This window comes from Phacochoerus africanus, chromosome 4 (genome assembly GCF_016906955.1).
Source record: "Phacochoerus africanus isolate WHEZ1 chromosome 4, ROS_Pafr_v1, whole genome shotgun sequence".
Lineage (NCBI taxonomy): Eukaryota > Metazoa > Chordata > Mammalia > Artiodactyla > Suidae > Phacochoerus > Phacochoerus africanus.
The window spans coordinates 67247154-67267332 of NC_062547.1; the positions used below are offsets into that span (position 1 = coordinate 67247154).

Sequence of the window (20179 nt, forward strand, 5' to 3'; positions counted from 1 at the left end):
GGATTCGTTTCTGCTGCACCACACCAGGAACTCTCTTCATTGATTTATGTATCCAGTTTTTATTATTTATTTTCTTGTGCTTAATTTTGGCTTAATTTTCTCTTTTTCTAGTTTTGTCAGATTGAGGTGTAGTCATTGCTTACAGATCTCTTTTTTCTTTTTTTGGCTGTACCTGCAGCATGTGGAAGTTCCTGGGCCAGGGATCTAACCCTCACCACAGCAGTGACTTAGGCTGCTGCAGTGACAACGCCAGATTCTTAACCTACTTCGTCACAAGGGAACTCCTACTACAGATCTCTTTTTTTAAGTGTGTGCCTTCAATGCTATAAGTTTCCTTTAAGCACTCTTTTGCTAGATCCAACAAAATTTGATAAATTGTACTTTCATTTTTTTTCGCTTTTAGTGTAGGTGATTTCTAATGTTTTGATAATGTACTTTCACTTTTAATCAAAAATAATTTTATTAATCATTCTTGTTTCCTTTGATCCATGAGCTATTTAGACATGTATTGTTTAATTTTGAAATATTTGAGGATTTCCCGGTATCTTTCTGTTATTGATTTCTAGATTAATGCCTTTGTGGTCTGAAAGCATATTTTGTATGATTTCTCTTCTTTTAAATTTAAGGTTTATTTTATGTTATAGAATGTATTTTAGCTCCAAGAATTTTCCATATGTATGTGAGAAGAATGTATATTCTCCTGTTGTTTGGTAGAGTTATTGCATGGTTTTCAATTAAATCCAATTGAAAAATGAAAACATATGGTCAAGCAGAAGTTTGTACATGTAATTTATGCAGTGTTACTCATAGTGGTCAAAAAGTGGAAATAATTTGAATGTCTATTAACAGATGAAAGGATAAACAAAACATTTTATCCATCTAATAGAATATCATTTGGCCATAAAAATGAAGTCTTGATTAATGCTACAACATGGATGAACCTTGAAAAAATGCTGAGTGAATGAAATCAATCACAAAGAGCATTTTTATGTAATTCCTTTCATTTGAGATCCCTGAATAAGGAAATCTATAGAGACAGATAGTAGATTAAGGTTTCCTAAATCTGGATGTTGGATGAGGAGGATGGAATATTGGGAGTGAAAAACTGTAGAAGAATTTCTTTTTAAGGTGATGAAAATCTTCAAATATTGGCTGTGGGAATGATAGCACATATCTGGGAATATACTGAAAACTTGTGAATTGTGCTCTTTAATGTGTATTGAGTAGTATGTGCATTATGTCTCAGTAAAGGTGTTCACATAAATACATTAAGAGTTCTGCAATTCAATCTTGTAGGCCTGTAAGAGTTTCAGAATAATTAACACATCCATCACCACACATGGTTACTTCTTGTGTGTGTGCTGAGATCATTTAATCCAATGTCTTGGCTGATATCAGGTTACAACGTAGGATACTTATATTAAATCATCACATTGTAATCTTCAAATACAGGTTTAAAATTTTATTTATTTATTTATTTATTGGCAGCACCCAAGGCATGTGGAGGTTCCCAGGCCAGGGATTGAACCCATGCCACAGCAACCACCTAGGCTGCTGCAGTGACAACAATGGATCCTTAACCCACTGTGCCACAAGGAAACTCCAAATACAGTTTTATTAGTTATTTACCTCAGTAAAGCAGGTGAGGGAGGGTTTTCAAGATACTTCCTATGTTTACATAAAGACAGTATTTTTCTTCTATCAGTGAAAATTGGAATCAGTTGCCTTAGGGATAGTATAGTCATTCACATTTTGAAGTTCTTTAGAAACACAGGCAAAATTTGAGCTAAATGAATTTCCTTCTGATGTAAAATGTGAAAATTTTTTTTTCTGGCCACACCTGTGGCATATGGAAGTTCCTGGGCCAGGGATCAAGTCTGAGCCACAGGTGTGGCAATGCTGGATCCTTAATCCATTGCACTACAAGGGAATTCCTAAAATGTGAATTCATGAAACCTGTGTTGATGAAAATCAATCAGTTGACCTAGGAAAAAAATGGAAAATTTTATTTGAGCCAAATTGAGGATTATAGCCTGGGAATAGCCCCTCAGAAATCCCCAAGAACTGTTCTGCCCATTAGAGGTCAAAGCACAGTTATGTAAGGTTTTTAGATAGAGGCCTGTACATTAAATGATGTATTACCCACAGTTTACACAGTCCAGGTCTACACATGCAAAGCAAGCATGAATAGTGGGTCATGGGTCATCGTGGCCCCTTACAAAATAAAGCAGAAATGGTTATCTCCTAAGGAGTTATCTTCTTGATGCTAGGAGAATGTTGAGCATTATGGTTGAGCAAGTATTTCTGCCATGGGGGAGTTTCAGTTGATGCATAATGCTGATACACAACACATAAGAGAAATGAGGCCAAAGGACAGAGAAAATTTTTTGTTTTGATTTTTTTGACTTGCCTCGAATACAAATTTTTATTTCATCACCTGATAAGTTCAATGAGCACATCTTGTACCCTGTGGTTGGACTGAAGTCCTTGCACTCAGCCTGGGGCTGTTGGGTTCAAACTTTCTACACAGCCAAGTGCCCTGGCTTTCATTCATTTAAGTACCAAATGAGTGGGAGTAGGAAAGGGATGGATGGAAGGTTCTACCCTTGCAAGGATCAAAGATCAAATGGAGCCGGGTTCTTTATTGTAAATGGCAAGGTCACATTAAGCCTTTTGTGCTTCTAAACAAGGGTCACAGTTCCATGGATGATTTGACAGCTCTACGCCAATTCCCCCCCCCCTTTTTGTCTTTTTGCCTTTTCTAGGGCTGCTTCCTGCTGCATATGGAGGTTCCCAGGCTAGTGGTCTAATTGGAGCTGTAGCCACCGGCCTACGGCAGAGCCACAGCAACGCAGGATTCAAGCCACATCTGCGACCTACACCACAGCTCAGGGCAATGCCAGATCCCCAACCCACTGGGCAAGTCCAGGGATCGAACCCACAACCTCATGGTTCCTAGTCGGATTCGTTAACCACTGCGCCAGGACGGGAACTCCATCTACACCAATCCCTTGACCCCTAGAGACATAAGACCCTCTTGTTCCATCTGGGCCTGGGCCAACCCTTATGCTGTATGCTCGTTTCATGGAAACTCAACCAAGAAGTCCTTATGAACAAATGTGCCCACAAGTTCACAAACTGTAGAGGCAACCCCAAGCCAGGGAAAATTTTTCCCAACGCAAATGACCGTGGCTGAGTTAGATTTCTACTCACTGGTGAAAGCTGGTTTGGGTGAGACGGAAGGAGTCTTTCAGGCTGTCACTCAAGCTGGGGGGCGTGGCCTTTGGAACTAACCAATCAGGGATTCCACTGGCGCAGGTGGGTGGGGGTGACGCACCTCACCAACGTAGACTTGCTGGCCTGTCTTAAGGTCTGTAGTTCACGTTCCTGGTGCGGCCGCCGCCGTGGTCTCTGTTGTGCTCTGATCTGCACTGGTTGTGGGAGTCGTAGTAAGGGAGACCCTGGGAAATCTGGAAATGGTGAGTGTTCTGCCCCCAGGTGCAGAGTTGAGGCTGAGAATCTTGTGGGAACCAGCTGTGGCGAGACTAGGACCTCAGTTTTCTCCAGCCTTTAGCGTGGGCCCTGGACCGGCAGCCGGGCCTTTTCGTCACTGTGCCAGGCTGCTTAGTCCAAGCTCCAGAGCCTCCCTGGGCAACGCTGTGCCCACATCCCTGTGTCTCCACTTAGTTTGTGTGGTGACCATAGAGGGGGTCATTAGTGACAGGCCTCAGTCTCTGGAGTTCGTGCGGGGGGGAGGGGCTGTAGTCTTCTTTCTCCCACGGGTCACCTATTTTTCTCTTGAGTTTTCTGAATATTTGGGAAGCAGGGTCTCAAATCTCTGTTCCTGCCCCCACCTCCTAGGACTGGTAATAAATGCCAAAATGTTCAGATCCCTCATCTCCTTTCCAAAGCCAACTTACACTCTCTAACTCACAGCATTATAATCAGCTATTTGTTCTCCTACTGCGTGTCAAACAGATTTTATCTTTTTTCTCCAGAGTCATGGAATGCTCTTTTAAAAAGATTTATATTTGTGGAGTTCCCATCGTGGCTCAGTGGTTAACGAATCCGACTAGGAACCATGAGGTTGAGTGTTCGATCCCTGGCCTTGCTCAGTGAGTTAAGGATCCAGCATTGCCGTGACCTGTGTTGTAGGTTGCAGACGCGGCTCGGATCCCGCCTTGCTGTGACTCTAGCTTAGGCCGGTGGCTACAGCTCCAATTAGACCACTAGCATGGGAACCTCCATGTGCCATGGGAGCGGCCCAAGAAATGGCAAAAAAGACCAAAAAAAAAAAAAAAAAGATTTATATTTGTTTGTGCCTATATTTGTGAGAAGGAAGCCGAGAATAACCACCTAAATCCTCTTGTCTCTCCCCCTAGGATATTTCCTGGACCCACACATCCTATGGGAAGTTGTTTGGGTGGAGGTTCTCTTTGGAAATTTTCCTGGGTGTTTTGTCAGCACCGCCCCTCCCTGGATTTGTCACCTTGGAAAGATTTTTTTCGCTTATTTAAGTCTCAGGTTGTCAATAGAAATAAAATGTATTTAATCAATAGAGCTTAAAAGGAGTTATAGACAAGTGAGAGAGGGGTGAATTTGAGAAGAAAAATTATATGTTCAGGTATTACATTCCATTTGTATAGGATTCTTTCACTCTTTATTCCACTGAGCATGTATAAGAAGTTTTTGAGGCGTGCCCTTTGTGGCTCAGCGGTTAAGGAACCCGACTAGGATCCATGAGGATGCAGTTTGGTCCCTCGCCTCATTAGTGGGTTAAGGATCAGACGTTGCCATGAGATGTGGTGTAGGTCACAGATGTGGCTTAGACCCCATGTCGCTGTGGCTGTGGTGTAACCCGGCATCTGCAGCTCCTATTCGACCCCTAGCCTGGGAACCTCCATATGTCATGGGTGCAGCCCTAAAAAAAAGGCAAACAATTAAAAAAAAAAGTTTTTGAGATGTTATCTACTTTTTAGTGTTTACAGGTAAATTTCCAGGGCTTAGAATTGCAGAGTAGAAATGTTCCAGTATGAATAGTTTTTGCAACCCAATTTCCCTCCTTGGAGATAATAATTAACTGACGTCTTTTTCTGAAAGGAATAGATATTTGAGATTTTCTGTTTGAACTGGTCAAAGTCCCTTACAGTTTTCATACCTCCTTTCAGTGTAAATTCTGGATTTGAGTGATTTTTGGGGGGGGGGGTTGGGGGGGGGTTTGGGGGGGGTTGTGCTGGGTTTATGTCATTTAGAGTATCAACCCTGGGGAGTTCCTGTTGCAGCACAGTGGGTTTGATCCCTGGCCACTCTCAGTGGATTAAGGATCCGGCGTTGCTGTAGGCTGTGGTGTAGGTTGCAGATGCAGCCTGGATCTGGCGTTGCTATGGCTGAGGTGTAGGTAGGTGGCTGCAACTCTGATTCATCCCTAGCCTGGGAACTTCCAGGTGCAGCCTTAAAAAGGAAAAAGGAAAAAAAAAAAAAAAAGTATCAACCCTGTTCCAAAGCAACTACAGAGTGGAGCAGAGGCCTATGGTCGCTGACCCAAGCTCTGGTTCCCTTGTCTTGCAAAGGGAAGTACTTAAAGGCCTGTTGGATTCTTGGGGAACCTCCTTCTGCAGGTGTCCTTCCTGCTCACACCCACCACAGAAGGAGTTCTTGATTCTTAGAAAATCTACCAAACTCTAGTACACTGGGGATGCATGTTCACATGGAGTGGTGGGGGAGGGGTGTGTGTTAAGGTGCAAATGATGCTATTTCTATTTCTGAGTTCGTAGTTGGGGTTTTTAGGTCTAGACTTCTTCTTCTTCTTCTTTTTTTTTTTTTTTTTTGGTCTTTTTAGGGCTGCACCTGTGGCATGTGGAGGTTTCCAGGCTAGGGGTCTGTCTAATCGAAGCTACAGCTGTCGGCCACAGCAATGCCAGATCTGAGCCACGTCTGTAACCTATACCACAGCTTTGCGGCAATCCCTGGTCTTTAACCCACTGAGCGAGGCCAGGGATTGAACCTGCACCATGGATACTAGTTAGATTCGTTTCTGCTGAGCCATGATGGCAACTCCTAGGTCTAGATATTTTTAGACCATATGTTTGAGTTTTGCATTCAGAGTGTCATTGGTACACACTGAGAAAGTCTGAAGATCAGGTGTTGGGTCTCATAGACAAAGGATTGATGAACTTGGAAGTTCATTTGAGTCAGAACCTAAAACAGAGTCAGGCTGAGTTTTCTTTCTCATGAGAATAGAAGCATGAAAGAGGGAGAGCTTCCATGTTAACAGCATAGGCGAGATCATTTTGGAGTTCCCAAAGTTCATTCCTGTGGCTTCTCAGGTGTCCCTACCCTTCTTCACCAGGGACTGACTCACTGTCCCACTGCAGGGGTTACATCTCAACCAGCAATGTTGAGAACCCAAGTTGCAATTACGGTCAACTCTCTGAATATGTGTGTGTGTGTGTGTGTGTGTGTGTGTTTCCCCTGAATTTAGGGAAGCATGCTGCATATCTGCAATATTTGTGTTTCTTTTCTTTTTCTTTTATCCAGTGACTAAGGCAGCCCTTTGAAACTAGTTTGCATTGGTATTCTGGGTTAAGGCTATGTAAGTTAATTCACACATAGAATGTAAGATGAGAATATTGTGGGACCAGGAGTTCCTGTCTTGGCACAGCAGAAATGAATCTGACTAGGAACCATGAGGTTTTGTGTTCTATCCCTGGCCTTGCTCAGTGGGTTAAGGATCTGGCATTGCTGTGAGCTGTGGTGTAGGTCGAAGATGTGGCCTAGATCTGGCATTGCTGCGGCTGTGGCGTGGGCTGGCAGCTGTAGCTCCAATTAGACCCGTAGCCTCGGAACTTCCATATGTCATGGGTGTGGCCCCCAAAAAAAGAGACAAAAAAAAAATATTGTGGAACCAAATGGAGTTTTAGTTCAGTTTAGGCAAGAGAACCTCAAGATGTGAGATATGAGTGGTGTTTGTTTGTCTTTTTGCGGGGGTCTATGCCTGGGGCATGTGAAAGTTCCCAGGCCAGGGATCAAACCCATGCCATAGCAGGGACCCACACCCCTGCAGTGACAATACCAGATCCTTAACCCTCCGTGCCACAAAGAAACTCCAAAGATATGGGTGTTTTTAAGTTCTCAGGTGCTTTTTCCATTTTTAGGTCAGTACTTGTTTATGTCACTAGAGAACTTTGACTTTTAAGAGGTTATACTTACCATTCCTGTTTTAATGGATAATAAAGCAGTTAAATTTTGACTTTCTATTGACATGAGGAAAAAACATTAAAGCTTTTGGAAATTTTGAAATTCCTAGTACATTTCAGGGCTTAATTGAAACCCCTAATGTCTTCTTATTGTAAAACATTTTATGTTAAGTATGATGGAGGAGTTCCTGTTGTGGCTCAGAAGGTTCATGAACCCGACTAGTATCCATGAGGATATGGGTTCAATCCCTGGCCTCGCTTGGTGGGTTAAGGATCCCCAGTTGCCCCAAGCTGCGGCAAAAACTCTCAGTTCTTCACTGTGTTTTTATTCGTTTTAACCTCATGCAGATTTGTCCCTTTGGCTCATGGCGTGCTGTAAATGGTGGATACAAGGAAGGAGATGAAAGAGTTTTTCTCACAAGAAATTGATGATCTTAAATTGCTATCTATTTCATTTGTGTAGCATTTCTTTTATTTCCCCACATATTCTGGACCCTGCCATTGGAGACTAGTAAAATTTGTAATGTGATCACAATAAAACTATGTAAATAATTTTCATGTGTTCATGACGTTGTTAAATTTATGAGGAAGTAAGTGGGATAGAGAGTAAATTTCTGATGATCCAGTCAGAGAGTAAATGTTTAGAGATGACAGAGTCATATGTAACCTTCTTGTAAATTAAGTATAGATGTCCAGTGCAGTCATTCTCACTCATCCTACCATATACATATTTGGAATGTTTTAGGACTCAGTGGCCTTTGAGGATGTGGCTGTGAACTTCACCCTGGAGGAGTGGGCTTTACTGGCTTTTTCACAGAAGAAACTCTACAGAGATGTGATGGGGGAAACATTCAGGAACCTGGTGTCATTAGGTAAGGATGAAAACTTCCCTTCACCTTGTCAGTCAAAGGACATGTTTTTCTGTTCATCAGTATTATTCTAAGAGGTAGAATGTGTGAATGTTAAAAAAACTAGGCATGGTCACAGCTTATTGTAGAACTGGAGTCTTGTAATTTTTCTATAACTTCTGCTACTTTGGAATCATTTTTCTGTGTATGCATTTTAGGAAAAACATGGAAAGATCATGACATGGAAGATCAGCACAAAAACCAGGGGAGAAACTAAGGTGAGTGGCACTCACAGTAGAAAGCAGTGTCTCACATGAGAATTATATTATTGTACCAAATTTTAAAAAGAATCAAAACAACCCATGCTTCAAATTTATTGTTTCTCAGAAAAAATTCACCCAATTACTTTCTTATATATGACATAATGTTCAGTGTTTTCAAAATTGTTCACTTGGAAACAATATCAATAAACCATATATATATATAAACATCTTTTTTTTTTGGCCACACCTGTGACATATGGAAGTTACTGGGTCAGGGATTGAATCCAAGCTACAGCTGCAGCAACACTGGATCCTTAACCCACCGCACCACAGCAGGAACTCCTAAATATCACTGTTTGATGAACAAGAGTGAGTCTTCTTGTGGAGCATTCAGTATATTTAATTGCAAGCAGTTCACTGAAGATAGAAAAAAAACATTAATTTTTGCAATAAATCATAAAAGGGTAGCTGAAATATTCTAATAAAGATAAAATCATTAATAAAGAAATCATTAATAATTGTCTTCTTGTTTCTTACAGAAGACATAAAGTAGGGAGAATCTATGAAGGGAAAGAGAATAATCCATGTGGAGAAAACTTCAGCTTTATTCCAAAACTCAGTCTGAACAAGAAAACTCTTTATCAGAGTAAAGCCATGGGAACACAAAGCATGTGGAAAAGTCTTCATGCATCATTTATCCTGTAATAGGTACACCAGCAGTCACATTGGACACAAGCCATATGAGTGTCAGAAAAATGGAGAGAAACCATATAAATGTAATGTTTGTGGGAAAGCCTTTAGTTATCTGCAGTGTTTTGAAAAACATGAAAGAAATCACAGTGGAGAGAAAACCTATAAATGTAAGGAATGTGGGAAAACCTCTAAGTGACTCAAAACTTTTCAAAGACACATGGTAACACATACGGATGTGCCTCTTATAAATGTAAAGATTGTGAGAAAAGCTTTAGATCTTCAGCTTCACTTCAGATACATGAAAGAGCCCCACTGGAGAGAAACCCTATAAATGTCAATATTGTGGAAAAGCCTATAGATATCATCAAACTTTTCAAACACATGAGAGGACTCACAGGAGAGAAATCCTATGAATGTAAAAAATGTAGTAAAGCATTCAGTTGTCTCAGTTTCTTAGAATACATGAAAGAACTCACACTGAAAAGAAACCTTATAAATGCAAACAGTACAGTAAAACATTCAAATATTACTCTTCCTTCCAAACACACAAGAGTTCATATTGGAGAGAAACCCTATGAATGTAAGCCATGTAGTAAAACTTTCAGTTCCAATATAGGTTTCCAAATACATGAAAGAAATCACACTGGGGAAAAAACCCTATGAATGCAAAAAATGTAAAGCCTTCAGTTGTCCCAGTTCTTTTCGAAAACTTGAAAGAACTCGTACTGGGGAAAAACCTTATGAATGTAGAGAATGTGGGAAAGCCCTTAGAGCTCTTGCAAGCCTTCAAGTGCACATGATCACTCACACTGGAGTTGGACCCTATAAATGTAAGCAGTGTGAGAAAGCATTTATTTCTCCCAGTTCATTTCGAACCCATCAAAGGAGTCACACTGGTGAGAAACCCTATGAATGTAAACAATGTGGTAAAACCTTCAGATATTACCCTTCGTTTCAAAAACACGAAAGAAGTCATACTGGAGAGAAACACTATGAATGTAAGGAGTGTGGAAGAGCCTTTAGTTGTTCAACTTCACTTCGAATACATGAAAGAACACGCACTGGAGAGAAACTCTATGAATGTAAACAGTGTGGAAAAGCCTGCAGTGATTACATTTCCTTAGAAACACACGTAAGAACTCACACTGGAGAGAAACCCTATGAATGTAAACAATGTGGAAAAGCCTTCAGATGTTTTCAGAGTTTTCAGTGTCATGAGATAAATCACACTGGAGAAAAACCCTATGAATGTAAAAAATGTAGTGAAGCATTCAGGTGTCCCAGTAAATCTTTGAACACATGAAAGAACTCACACCAGAGAAAAACCCTATGAATGTAAACAATGTGGTAAAGCCTACAGAGGTTTCAGTTCCTTATAAACACATGAAAGAACTCCCACAGGAGAGAAACCCTATGCATGTAAGGAATGTGGGAAAGCTTTCAGATGGTATCAGAGTTTTCGAAGACATGAAAGAACTCACACTGGAGAGAAACCTTATGAATGTAAAGAATGTGGGAAAGCCTTCAGTCATCCCACTTCTTTCCAAAGGCATGAAAGCACTCATGGGGTAAATCCTTTTGAATGTAAACAACGTGGAAAAGACTTCAATTGGCCTTCAACCTTGTATGTTAAGACTCCCACCAGAAATAAATATAAATGTAAATAACATGAGAAAGCTTTATGAAAATCAATCCATGTATAATGCTTCAGAAAACTTTCAACACAAAAAAGAATTATTAACAAGTTGTAAATATATTTGTGTTTATCAAGCCTCTTTCTAGTACATCATTGGAGTGTGGGTTTCTACTAGTTTCATCAATGAATATTGAGGTGAAATAATTCTGCAAATTGTCTTCTAATGACAGCACCTAAGATTAATAAGTAGTGCTTTATCCTTGAATCAATTAGTATTTTTTCTCTCCAGTTTGAAGTTTGTTGGATCCATGGGTGAATTGAAATGTATTTCTGATATTTAATCAGGTTTAATTTTTTATAGTTTTATTCTGTGATAAGGGGCAGTTGGAAAATGTGGCATTTGTTGGGATTTTGTACTGGATATCTGGATACTGGAAAGTTCCTGGATATCTTTAGTCTATTACATATTATTCTGCTTTTCTTAATGACAAAGCTCCTTTTTTTTGGAATTTCATGTGAATTATTATTTTTATATATGGGCCTTTGCTTGTTGTCCCTTCTTCTGACTGGTACTTGGTGAATAGATTTTCAGAAGAGGGACTTGTGATGGGACAGATATATGACCTGTGGGTAATGTTAGAAACTAAATTTTATAGAATCTATCCCCTTTATAGTTCCATTCTAGAATTCACCAGTAGCCTCAGTTGCATGGGATTTGGAAGGCGGAAATGAACAAGACATTAGTCAGAGTTTGGAGCCACCATAGTGGAAGAGAAACCAATACATTGGAGCTTCAAGGATACCATCTTCCATCCCTTTTTTTTTTAGGAATTTTTTTTTTGTCTTGTTGCCTTTTCTAGGGCTTCTCCCACGGTATATGGAGGTTCCCAGGAGAGGGGTCGAATCAGAGATGTAGCCGCCAGCCTATGCCAGAGCCACAGCAACGCAGGATCTGAGCCGCGTCTGCAACCTTCACCACAGCTCACAGCAACACCGGGTCCTTAACCCACTGAGCAAGGCCAGGGATCGAACCCGCAACCTCATGGTTCCTAGTCAGATTCGTTAACCACTGCGCCACAATGGGAACTCCTTTTAGGAATTTTTTGACCTTCCAATCAAGAGTATCTTCAAAACCACCACCCAACTGTTTGAGTTCCATTTTCTGAGATCTATAGATTTCCATTGATGTCTTTCCAAGATCTACATTAAAGATCCACCAGAGTTTGGATTTTTCTGTGAGACCTCTTGTATCCACCAGGAAACTACTTTGGCCTTTACTACTTGGGAGTATTGTCTGATTCTACACTCCTCTAGATTATATGTATTTAAAGTCTAAAGTGTATAACAAACACCTTATTTCTGTTAATGGTGCTAGTGAGTTTATTTTCGTGATTCACTGTGAGATCTACAATGTGCAGTGAAAAAAACAACAGGGGAGTTTGTTTCTCTGCTGCAATGTACACTGGCTGCCTTCACCTGATGCTTCCATGTGAGAAAAAACTCTCTGTGTTGGTGTGTCCAGTTCTTGTAGTTGAATGTACTCCTTCAGTCTGTTTTAAATTATGTTCATAAGTAAGTAGAAGTATGTGAGTCTTGTCACAGGAATGCTTCGGTAGCTGTACCATAGAAACATTTTATTAACTGTTCACTAAGCCATTGAGGGCTAACAAGTATTGTTTTTTATTTTCTGAAAGAATATATGAAAATATCCCACTATATCAATTTTCAGATAAACTTTGTAGTTTTCTTTTTTTAAAATGAGAGTTGCAACATTTATTTCAGGTTTTCTCTTGTTTTGTTCTGGGTTTTTTGGTAATTATTTTTCTTTTTTGCTACACAGGCAGTACATGGGAATTCCTGGGCCATGGATCGGACCCACGCTGCACAGCAGCAGCCAGAGGCACAGCAGTGAGAATGCAGGAGCCACAACCCACTAGACCATCAGAGAACTCCCTGTAATCTTTATTCATTATACAGATTTTGTTTAAATGGACCCACAGGTATTCTTTGGGGAGATCAAATGTTTTCCATCTTTTGATGGCAATATCACTATACATTTGTGAAAAATTCAGAAGTACAACTAGAATCCTATACATGGGAGTTCCCGTCGTGGCGCAGTGGTTAACGAATCCGACTAGGAACCATGAGGTTGCGGGTTCGGTCCCTGCCCTTGCTCAGTGGGTTAACGATCCGGCGTTGCCGTGAGCTGTGGTGTAGGTTGCGGACGCGGCTCGGATCCCGCGTTGCTGTGGCTCTGGCGTAGGCCGGTGGCTACAGCTCGGATTCAACCCCTAGCCTGGGAACCTCCATATGCCGCGGGAGCGGCCCAAGAAATAGCAACAACAACAACAACAACAAAAAGACAAAAAAAAAAAAAAGAATCCTATACAGCTGATGCTCAGACAACACAGGTTTGAAATGCACAGGTCCACTTATATGTGGATTTTTTTTCAATAGTAAATGCTATAGTTCTGCATGATCTGAGGTTGGTAGAATTCACAAATGGGGAATCATAGATTCAGAGGTCCAGTTTCAACTGCATGGAGGATCGTTGCCTCCTAACCCCCATGTTCAGGGTCCACTATATATATATATATATATATATATATATATATATATATATATACATACACACATATATATACATACCATTGAAAACAACACAATTGCTTTTGTATGGTAGGATAGTGTTAAGCTCCTGAGTCTTGAACTTTATGTGCTCAACTCCTCACCACTCTGGGATACTTAGGAAGACTTGCAAGACTGGGGAAGAAGGGAAAGGCCACAACAGGCCTTGCAACCCTGTCTTTATTGAGAAAACACCCTCTAGGGCTGCACCTGCTGTCATTTCATCACATAAAATAAGAGTGAAGTGAGAGGGCTTTCAGAATCTGGGTTTAAATCAAGATCTTTGGAAATACTGCTGTTATGCAACATAAAGGTGTGTCCCAAGTGGAATCTGCCTGGGGATATCCTCCTTCATGTGCATCAGCATAATTTCTTTCCATTGCTGTAGGTTATTTTTGGCTCTTTGTTTCTTAACCAAAGCCTACTTTTCTCAGCTTATTTCCACATCTTTAGGAATCCATGCATACCTTACTCTGGAAAATTTCTCAAAAAATACCATGGGGCTATGAACTAAGAGGGTAACAGAAGCATTGCCTATGTCAAGGGCACATTTCCTCAACCCCTGCTGTCATATATTTTATCAGATCCACTTGCTTAGTCACACAACCCATTTTGTGTAGGGTATTCATCCTGCCCCCACCCCCAAGGGAATGATAAAACAGAAGGTAACACAAGGAAGATGTCTTTTGGTGATGCACATGGTACTCAAAGTAGGTCATCTTGAGAGATGAATGGCTGGACACACAGTATGGACTTGTGAGTTAAAAGATTTAAAAGAGGCCAGTCCTAAGGAATCTCTTCCAACTTTGCTTTCTTGCAGGTTCTCAACATTAAAATTTGGGGGAAAAAAAAACTTCCTCATGCTTCTTGCTGGAAATGGGTGGAACTTTGATATACACACAAAGCATTCTGTTCTCTGTAACAGAACATCCCACAAAAAATACTGATTTGCCAAAACCTTAGGTAATTAGGGGAAGAGCAGTCAAGATAATTCCCAGAGGCTTCAGATTATCTCCTGCTGATGAAATCTAGGAATGTTTTCTGAAGGCCATAGTCCAGAGATTCTGTCACACCCAAAGATTACAGGTTTAATTATAACAGAATATTTTTCTACCCACGTACCTGACCACCATTACAACAGGGCTCCAGTATAAAAAACAGTGGATTAAAACAGCTGCAGAACACAGACTCTACTTACTAATGGGTTTCTGGGGGAACCCAAACACACCAAGGGAGAAAAACACAAGGGCATTGGAGTATATTGAAGCCCCTGATTCTGTCAGCTACAGCAAATACTAAACATAGTCTCACCCCTAATCAAGAAAACGTGAAACGTCACCCTAAAGGTCTATTTATCTCAAATCTTACTGTGAAAATTCACAAATATGTGGAAATTAAATAACTCATGTGCTCCCTGGATTCACTTCTTGGTTAAAATTGCTTTGGTTTCATTTTTCCTTAAACCATAAACAATTTGGATACTTTCCATGGTCTCGAGGTCCCTGCTCATCCAATCATTGGGACTTTCAAGCTGAAAGAAACAGAAGTGTTGCACTGCAAAGCATTATGGATAGAAATTTTTTTTCCTCCTGGTTTTATGAGATATCATTGACATACAGCACTATAAATTTAAGGGGTACAATATAATGGTTTTATTTGCATACGTCATAATATAATTATCAGTGTGTAGTGAACATCCATCATCTCATCTAGATACAAAATAAAAGAAATAGAAACATTCTTTTTCTTTTATTTTTTTATTTTTTTTTATTTTGTCTTTTTGCTATTTCTTGGGCTGCTCCTGCGGCATATGGAGATTCCCAGGCTAGGGGTCCAACTGGAGCTGCAGCCACCAGCCTACGCCAGAGCCACAGCAAGGAGGGATCCAAGCCGCGTCTGCGACCTACACCACAGCTCACGGCAACGCCGGATCGTTAACCCACTGAGCAAGAGCAGGGACCGAACCCGCAACCTCATGGTTCCTAGTCGGATTTGTTAGCCACTGCGCCATGACGGGAACTCCAGAAACATTCTTTTTCTTGTTAGGAGAACTGTTAGAGTTTACTCTCAAGAACTTTCATATATAACATACACCGGTGCTAATTTTATGTTGTACATTACATTTATCTCTAGTACTAATTTACCTTATAACTGGAAATTTGTACCTTTTGACTGCCTTCATCCAAGTCCTCAGAGGTTACCCTGCCTCTGGTAATGACAAATTTGATCACTATTTCTATGGGTTGGTTTGTTTTTCAAGTGTAACTGACCTACAATACAGCACTGTAAGTTCCTGTTACACAACATAGTGATTTGATATTTTTATATATTTCAAAATGAACGCTATGGTAAGTCTAGTTAAGATCTGCATACAAAGATATTACATATTACTTTAATATTAATTACTAATATTTAATATTATTATTAACATTTAATATTAACTACAATCCCCAAACTATACATTTCATATCCATGACATTTATTTTGACATTGAAAAATTGTACTTCTTCATCTTTCTCACCTATTTCTTTCCTCTCCTCACTCCCTTCCCCTCTGGCAAGCACCTGTGTGTTTTCTGTATCTAAAACTCTGTTTCTGTTATGCCTCTTCATTTGTTTTTTAGATTCCACCTCTAAGTGAAATCATATGTATTTGTCTTTCTTTACCTGACTGATTTCACATAGCATAATACCCTTTAGGTCCATCCATGTTGTTGTAAGCAATAAGATTTTATTTTTATGGCTGAAGAATATCTTATCATACAGACACACACACACACACACACATCTATCACAATTTTTTATTCATCCATCGATGGACACTTAGGTTTCTGTATCTTAGCTATTGTAAATTATGATGCAATGAACATGGGGATGTGTATACCTTTTCAAGTTAGTTTTTTTCATTTTCTTTAGATAAATATTCAGAAGTCAAAAGGCTACATCACGTGGTAGTTCTGTTTTTAAACTCTTTGAGGAATTTCCATACAGATTTCCATAATTCCTGCACCAATTTACATTCCCACCAACAGTGAAAAAGGGGTCCATTTTTCCCAAATCCTTGCTAACATTTTTTAGGGGGATACCTCATGCAGTGGCTTGATGTGGGATCTCAGTTCCCAGGCCAGGGACTGAAGTTGCACTGCCGTGGTGAAAGCACCAAATCCTAACCACTAGGCCACCAGGGAACTCTCCTTGCCAACACTTTTTATTTCTATCTTCTTGATAATAGACATTCCAACAGGTATGAAGTAATATTGTGGTATTGATTTGCATTTCCCTGATGATGAACAATGCAGAGCATCTTTTCATGTATCTTTTGGCAATATATATATCTTCTTTGGAAAAATGTTCACATCTTCTTCCCATTTTTTTTTTTTTTAATGGCTGCACCTGAGGCATATGGAAGTTTCCAGGTCAAGGACTGAATCTGAGCCACAGTCCAAACCAAACCTGCAGCAATGCCAAGTCCTTTAACCCATTTTGCCAGGCTGGGAATCAAACCCACACCTCCACAGCAAGCCAACCCATTGCAGTCAGATGCTTTTTTTTTTTTTTTTTTTCCCATTTTTGGCTGCCCCAAGGCATATGGAGTTCCCCGGGCTAGGGATCAGATCCGAGCTGCAGTCTCCACCCAAACTGCAGCGATGCCAGATCCTTAACCCACTGTGCCTGGCCGGGGATTGAACCCCACCTGCCGCCCCCATCCGAGTGCTCCCAAGATGCTTAGGATTTCATTGCGCCACAGCAGGAACTCCTGCAGTCAGATTCTTAATTAACCCACTGCACCACAGCAGGAACTCCTTTCTTCCCATTTTTCAAGCACATTGTTTTATTGCTATTGAGCTGTGTAGCGTTTTTATGTATTTTGTATATTAGCCCCTTATCAGATGATTTTCAAAAGTTTTCTCTCATTCAGTACATTGCTTTTCATTTTGTTGATGGTTTCATTTATTGTGCAGAAGGTTTTTTTTTTTTTTTTTTTGTCTTTTTGCCATTTCTTGGGCCGCTCCCACGGCATATGGAGATTCCCAGGCTAGGGGTCTAATCGGAGCCGTAGCCACCAGCCTACACCAGAGCCACAGCAACGTGTAATCCGAGCCACGTCTGCAACCTGCACCACAGCTCACGGCAACGCTGGATCGTCAACCCACTGAGTGAGGACAGGGACTGAACCCGCAACTTCATGGTTCCTAGTCGGATTCGTTAACCACTGTGCCACGACGGGAACTCCCAGAAGGTTTTTTTTTTATTTTGATGTGTTCCCAGTTGTTTTTCCTTTCGTCGCTTTTGCGTCTGGTGTCAGAATAAAAAGTTCAATGCCAAGACCTGTGTCAGGAAGTTTACTGCTTGTGTTTTCTTCCAGGAATTTTATGGTTTCAGGTCTTATGTTCCAGTCTTTGATCCATTTTGAGTTAGTTTGGGTTATGATGTTAGTGTGATTCAGTTTCATTCTTTTGCATATGACTGTCCGAGTTTCCCAGCACCATTCATTGAAGAAACTGCCCTTTCCCCTTTGTGTGTTTTTGGATCCTTTATCATAAATTAATTGATCAGATATACATGTGGGCTTATTTCTGGGCTCTCTATTCTGTTCCATTGATCTATATGTCTGTTTCTATGTGGATACCATACTGTACTTCTAAGTACTATAGCTTTGAAATTGGAATGAGATGCCTCCAGCTGAATTCTTCTTTCTCATGGTGACTTTGGATATTTGGGGTCTTTTTTCATTATATGCAAGGTTCAGAATTGTCTGTTCTATTTCTGTGAAAAATGTCACTGGACTCTTGATAAGGATTGCACTGAATCTGTAGATTGCTTGAGTAGTCTGGGTGTTTTAACAATGTTGATTCTTCCAGTGCATGAGCATGGAATATATTTCTATTTAAATTTTTTAAAAAGTTTATTTACATGTCATTGATTTACAATGTGTTAATTTCTGCTATGCAGCAGAGCGATTCAGTTACACACACACACACACACACACACACACACACGAGTTCTCTGTGTTAGGGAACTCAGTCTATCATTAATTTCGGGAAAATCTCAGTCAACATTGCTTCACTTATTTCTTCTGTTTATATATATATAATTTTTCCATCACAGTCTATCCCAGGAGATTGGATATAGTTCTCTGTGCTGTACAGTAGGTCCTTATTGTCTTTTCATTCTAAATGTAATAGTTCCCATCTGTTAACCCCAAACTCCGAGTCCATCCCACTCCTTCTCCTTGCCCACCTGGCAGCCACAAGTCTGTTCTCCACGTCTGTGAGTCTGTTCTGTTTTGTAGATAGGCTCATTTGTGCCATATTTTAGATTTCACATATAAATGATATCATATGGTAATTGTCCTTCTCTTTCTTTCTTTCTTTTTTTTTTTTTTTCACCCTTTCTAGGGCTGCTCCTGTGGCATATGGAGGTTCCCAGGCTAGGGGTCTAATCAGAGCTGTAGCCACTGGCCTATGCCAGAGCCACAGCAACTTGGGATCTGAGCCACGTCTGTGACCTACACCGCAGCTCATGGCAACGCCGGATCCTTAACCCACTGAGTAAGGCCAGGGATTGAACCTTGAAACCCCATGGTTCCTAGTCGGATTCATTAACCACTGAGCCATAACAGGAACTCTTGTCCTTCTCTTTCTGACTTACTTTACTTAGTATGAGAATCTCTAGGTGCATCCAGGTTGCTGGAAATGGCATTTTTTTTTTTAATGGCTGTAGTATTCCATTGTATATATGTACCTCATCTTCTTAACCCATTCATAGATATTTAGACTGTTTCCATGCTTGTGAATAGTACTGCCATGAACATGGGGGTGAATGTATCTTTCCAAATTATAGTTATGTCTAGATTTGTGCCTAGGAGTGGGATTGCTGGATCATAGGGCAACTCTAATTCTAGTTTTTTGAGAAATCTCTATACTCTTTTCTATAGTGGCTGCACTATTTTATATTCCCAATAACAGTGTAGGCAGTTTTCCTTTTCTTCTCACCCTCTTCCAGCATTTGTTATTTATAGACTTTTCGGTGATGGCCATTCTGACTGCTGTGAGGTGCCACCTCATTGTAGTTTTGATTTTCACTTCTCTAATAATTAGTGATGATGAGGGTCTTTTCGTATGCTTGTTAGCCATCTGCATGTCTTTGGGGATGTGCCTGTTTAGGTCTTCTGCCCATTTTTTGATTGGGTTATTTGGTTTTTTGTTATTGAGTTGTATGAGCTGTTTGTATATTTTGGAAATTAAGCCTTTATCGGCTGTATCATTTGCAGATATTTTCTCCCAGTCTGTAAATTATCTTTTCATTTTGTTTATGGTTTCTTTTGCTGTACAAAAGCTTACAGGTTTGATTAGGTCCCTTTTGTTATTTTTGCTTTTATTTATATTGCCTTGGGAGACCGACCTAATAAAACATTTGTACAATTTATGTCAGAGAATGTTTTGTCTATGTTCTCTTCTAGGAGTTTTATGGTGTCATGTCTCACATGTAGGTCTTTAAGTCATTTTGTGTTTATTTTTGTGTGTGGCGTGAGGGCGTGTTCTAATTTCATTGATTTGCATGCAGCTGTCCAACTTTCCCAACATCATTTGCTGAAGGGACTGTCTTTTGCCCATGTACATTCTTCCCTCCTTTGTAGAAGATTAATTGTCCATAGGTAAGTGAGTTTATTTCTGGGCTCTCTATTCTGTTCCATTAATCCTTATGTCTATTTTTGTGCAAATACCACACTATCTTGATGACTGTGGCTTCACAGTATTATCTGAAGTCTGGGAGAAGCCTCCTGCTTCCCCCCACCCCCCAGTATCGCTTTGGCAGTTCTGGGTTTTTTATGGTTCCGTGTTCATTTTTGGATTACTTGTTCTAGTTCTGTGGAAAATGTCATGGGTAAGTTGATAGGGATCTCATTAAATCA

The 20179-nt window shown here is 40.3% G+C and overlaps 1 pseudogene; it reads left to right on the forward strand.

The window, feature by feature from the left end:
• LOC125125655 (zinc finger protein 709-like) overlaps positions 1 to 10957 on the forward strand; it is a 28278-nt pseudogene extending 17321 nt beyond the window's left edge.
• Positions 10958 to 20179: the final 9222 nt, after the last annotated feature.